The following is a 5773-nucleotide window of genomic DNA, read 5'->3' on the forward strand; positions in this document are numbered from 1 at the left end:
TTTCAGTTTGTATGTCTACTAATTAAGTGTACAATTTATCTTTCATTTTCCACATAGCAGTGAATAAGCCACTGCTGTTTTGCTATGCAATTTAGTGCCATTCAGCCCATTGAGTCTGCACCGGCCCTTGGAAATAGCACCCCATGCCTCCACCCTATCCCCATAACTCAGAAACCCGACCTAACCTTTTTTGGACACTAAGAGGCAATTTATCATGACCAATCCACCTAACCACATCTTTGGACTGTGGGACGAAACTGGAGCACCCGGAGGAAACCCACAAACATTGGGAGAAAGTGCAAACTTACACAGTTACCTGAGGTCGGAATTGAACCTAGGACCCTGGAGCTGAGGCAGCAGTGCTAACCACTGTGCCACCCGTACTGTGCCCTGAAGTTGGAAGAGCTAAATTTTCATCTTAATTTCTTACTGTCTGTGATCAGTGTATGTTTACCCTGTAATTGTCCTGATTTACATAATTCCAACAGCAAAGATAGTGAGTAAATTTAAGGAGAATTTAGACATTTTCAATTGCTAATGGGTAGAAGGGTTATGGAGAACGGGCAGAACGGTGGAGTTAAAGCCAGGATGAGATCAGCCATGATCAAATGGCAGAGCAGACTCGATGGGCCAAATGGCCTAATTCTGCTCCTATAAGCTTATGAACACGCCCTCAGTTACCCAACTCATACAGACTTTAGACAGATGAAGGTGAAATAACACAATTACAATTCTATTGTCTCTTTCGGGTCACGCCTGCAACTTGGGTGAGTTGATGCTTTACTTGAAGTGAATGGCTTGTAAAGCAGGGGATTTCCCATCAGCTACAAAGCTTGTTGAATTTTCAGGAGCTTGGTTTTCAAGTGAACTTTTGGAACAGTTTGGAAAGAGCCCTTCTCCCACTATCAAGGTATTAATGTTTATTACTTTGGCTTGTTGAATGTCTTTCAGCAGGTGGATTGATTCCAGTGAAATCCATCTGCAGTCCAGCTCCCTATTTTAAAAGCAGGAAATAAACATGGCTTCACATAATGGCCTGTTACAAGTCCATAGCTGATTTCCAAAGAATGTGGGGGGGCCTTGTTTCTGCGTCCTGTATGATGACTCACCTTGCGCATTTGAGGTACTTGTGTCTTTGTATCTTGGGTTTCTGGTGCTGTGAGGCAGCAGTGCTAACCACTGTGCCACCATGCTGACTTCTCAGTAAAGAGAATAGGTCAGAACAAAGAAGTATTTAAGGATGTGCAACAGTGGCAAGAGGTTATGGGGGAGTGAAATAGTAAGAATTATTGTAATTGTTACAGATGCCTAGTCAGCCCTCAACACTAACTAAGAGAATGAACCAGAGCCCTAACAAGTTTTAAGATGCTGCAGAAAGATTGATTCATTCCAGGAATAGTGATATAAGAAATAGGGCTTGGTTCTTTTATTTTAAAACCCAAAGAAAGGAAACTATTTAAACTTCAACCCTAACAATAGCTGATTACATATAATTTCTTAACCTTGACACACTATTCCCATTAAACAGCACTTTACATAACATGCAGCTCTCATGCCACTTACACCAGCAGACAAAGGCAATATTTGTATTTACATAGCAATTTCTCTCCTGTTAGGGACATTCGTTCCTGCCTCGGTGGCAACTTTGATGACCTCTCTAGGTCGATTTCCAAAGCCTTCTCCATCCCATAACACCTCCCTTCCTAGAGAGAAAACACACATCATCAATATACACGGATGGCTTCATTTTCTGAACCCTTTTAAATTTTAAACATTTCTTAAGATTACACACAGTTCACATTATATATGATTGGATTGGATTTGTTTATTGTCAGAGGTACAGTGAAAAATATTTTTCTGCGAGCAGCTCAAACAGATCATTTAGTACATTAAAATAAAATAAAGAAAATACATAATGGGGCAACTCGAAGTACACAATATAAATACATATACACCGGCATCGGGTGAAGGATACAGAAGGGTAGTATTAATCGGGTCAGTCCATAAAGAGGTTCGTTTAGGAGTCTGGTAACAGCGGGGAAGAAGCTGTTTTTGAACCTGTTAGTAGTGTGTTCTCACTTTTGTAACCTGCCTGATGGAAGAAGTTGGAAGAGCGAATAAACCGGGTAGGAAGGGTCTTTAATTATGCTGGCCTCTTTCCCCAGGCAGTGGGAGGTGTCGATGGAGTTAATGGATGGGAGGCAGGTTTGTGTGATGAACTGGGCTGTGTTCACGACTCTCTGTAGTTTCTTGCGGTCTTGGGCTGAGTAGTTGCCATATCAGGCTGTGATGCAGCCAGATAGGATGCTTTCTATGGTGTATCTGTAAAAGTTGGTAAGAGTCAGGGCAGCACGGTGGCCTAGTGGTTAGCACAACCGCCTCACGGCGCTGAGGTCCCAGGTTCGATCCCGGCTCTGGGTCACTGTCCGTGTGGAGTTTGCACATTCTCCCCGTGTCTGCGTGGGTTTCGCCCCCACAACCCAAAAATGTGCAGAGTAGGTGGATTGGCCAAGCTAAATTGCCCCCTTAATTGGAAAAAATAATTGGATAATCTAAATTTATAAAAAAAAATAAAAAGTTGGTAAGAGTCTGTGGACATGCCAAATTTCCTTTGTTTCCTGAGGAAGTATAGGCATCGCATGAATGGAGTCCATTGTCTTTTCCCTTATCGCAGACGTGATAAGACCATAAGACATAGGAGCAGAATTAGGCCACTCGGCCCATTGGGTCTGCTCCGCCATTCAATCATGGCTGATATTTTTCTCATCCCCATTCTCTTGCCTTCTCCCCAGATCCCCTGATCCTCTTATTGATCAAAAACCTATATTGTGAAAAGTTGTGGTCCCAGCACCGACCCCTGAGGCACACCACTAGTCATCGGCTGCCAACCTGAAAAGACCCCTTTATCCCCACTCTCTGCCTTCTGCCAGTCAGCCAATCCTTTATCCATGCCAGGCTCTTACCCTGAACACCATGGTCTCTTAACTTATTTAACAGTCTGCTATGCGACACCTTGTCAAAGGCCTTCTGGAAATCGTCATAGGACATCAGCAATCACATTTGCTTTCCGACTCTTCTGCATTTCTGCCCCAGTAGTCCTGATATTATCAGACCTAAAAGTCGTCTCCGTGACAGTCTCCATACTTTTGCACAACAAAGCTTCATCAATACTTCAGTTACATGCAGTTGTCTGGCTTTGCCAGCAGAGTTTTCCACATGATGGTACAACAGATTGATCGTTGTTGCAGCATTCGTCATCACTTTGTCTCACTTTTCGATGGTTTTGCTGTCGGTTGGGGTTAGCCAAAAATAATTGGTAACTGCTGGTGCATTTAGGCAGTGTCAAACATCAGTCATCGTATGTTGAAAAGTGTGCTGACTGAAATGGCTACATTTGTACCAGCTCTTCAGCCTCCAGATTCTGTATTGCACCATGAACGATGCTCTCTTTGAAGCAGTGAGACAATTTTATTCCTTCCTCTATCCCTACTAACCAGATCCTAATGTCTACTGACCACTTCCTGTGTCACTATTATATTAGGAAATTGAATGCCATTGGAGCTCCACAATTCCTGCAGTTTATTTCATTAAGCCTGCTACCTTGTGCGTAGCTCTCTGTTGTTCCTCTTCAATCTTGTGCAGATGTTATTGCTGTGAACAGATTGATATTGTTCCAAGTCAAGATGGCGTGTGTCTTGGGAAGGAACTTGCAGTGGTGATGTTCCCATGCATCTGCTGCCCTTATTTTCCTACGGGTACAGTTCACAAGTTTGGTGCTGTCCGACAGGCCCCTCTTGAGTTGTTGCAGTGCATCTTGTAGATTGTGCATTCTGCCTCAGGGTTCACCAGTGATGGAGTGAATGTTGAAGGTGATGGATGGGACTGCCAATCAAACATTGCTTCGTCCGAGATGCTGTTGAGCTTCTTGATTGGATGAGTGCAGCACCAACAACTTTGAGTAGATAATATTCCTCGCATTCCTGGCTCTGCCTTGTAAACAGTTTGAAAACAATGGGGGTCAGGTGCTGAGTTATCCATTGCAGAATTCCCAACTTCTGACCTGTAATTAAATTAATAAGAATTCCCTGCGCATTACTCCCAGATCAATCACCTGGTAGCCAGTAATTGAGATACAGACACCCAGTACAGCTAATCAACACACAGGACAAAACACAACCAATCACCAGGCAGAACACACGATCTCCCACTATAAAACACATGAGGCATCAACACTCTGCCTCTTTCCACTGGTGACAACTGTAGTGACAGTCAGGGTGTATATATCAGTTAGCACCTTCTACACGTGGCTCAGAGCTAGTCTGGTCTAGTTAGTTATAGTAAGCATGCTTAGATTAGTAGAGTGTCAAAACCACAGCGAACTGTGTGCACTGCTTAACAAGTTCAATAAAGCTATTGAACTAACATCAAAGTTTGGTGTCTACTTTCAAGTAAAACTGCATCCAGTTGCAGTCTGTGTTACCCCAGGGTGATTAACATGACAGCCATAAGCAAATTAAAAATGGCTCAATGTACATGAATACAGATGGGGATAGGAGAACAATATTATAACTGGCTCGACGATACAATCATTAGAAATAACTAGATACCCTATAGCCCCATGAGAGACCTAAAGAGAAACAGGATGAGGCCATGAAAACATTGTAAAATGGAGCTCACCTTCCCACGCCTGCTCACAATTACTACGAGAACTCAGAATGAATTTTCAGCGTCATGTTCGGGTGGCCCCCAATATATATCTTCCTCAACTCTAGCACCGTCAATGCCACACCACTGCCTCCTCAGAAACCAAACCGGTCCGCACCATGCAGGAACCAACGTGGTCTCTTTATGGGGTGATACTTTGCAGACCATGTGACAGGCCCTGGGCCCTTTGGGACTGCGCGCGCAAAGGTTAGCCTCCCAGGGTTCGCTGCTGCTACTTTGTGATCATCTTGGACCTTGAGCTGATATTCTTTTTTCCTTTAATAATTTAGAGTACCCAATTCATTTTCTCCAATTAAGGGGCAATTTAGCATAGCCAATCCTCCTACCCTGCCCATCTTTGGGTTGTGGGGGTGAAACCCACGCAGACACGGGGAGAATGTGCAAACTCCACACGGACAGTGACCCAGAGCCAGGATCGAACCTGGGACCTCGGCGCCTTGAGGCCGCATTACTAACCCACTGTGCTGCCCCTGTGCTGGTATTCTTAAAGCTTGAATCTTTGAGTGATCCTTTGGCAGTACGTGTAGCTGACAGCTTGTCAGTGTATCATTGTCCAAAGCCATTTGATCTGGGTAATGTCAGTGAAAGAACCCAGATCTTGTTTAGTTTCTTCCCTTTGAGCTGTAATCCAAAACTATTAAACCTACACTGTGACATATCCGTGTGTGTAGCTAGTATTGAACTAGTATTTCCTTTTCAGATCCATGTTTTATCAGTGCTCGGCATTCCACCCCATCAGCAGCTGCTGAGAGTCAGTGCTGTGCCTGACTGAGCAGGGATGCAAATCCCATCCAAGGTTGCCTTCCCTCACCTTGTCTTGTGAGAACAACATTGAATTCGAAGGCTATCCTAACATTTTCTCCTGGCCTTGGTATGTATGTGTTTCTTGCACTGCTGAGCTGGATAGTGCATACAGCCCACATTTGAGAGCTGAACTGTCTGTCTTGCTGTTACATTTTTGCTTGTTTTTCGGTGTTGTAGTCAGTCCTTTCTGATGCCACCTTCTAAACTCTCAACAACCCGCACTCCACCCTGCACTCCAGAGCCT

Source organism: Scyliorhinus canicula, chromosome 24, assembly GCF_902713615.1.
Source record: "Scyliorhinus canicula chromosome 24, sScyCan1.1, whole genome shotgun sequence".
NCBI lineage: Eukaryota > Metazoa > Chordata > Chondrichthyes > Carcharhiniformes > Scyliorhinidae > Scyliorhinus > Scyliorhinus canicula.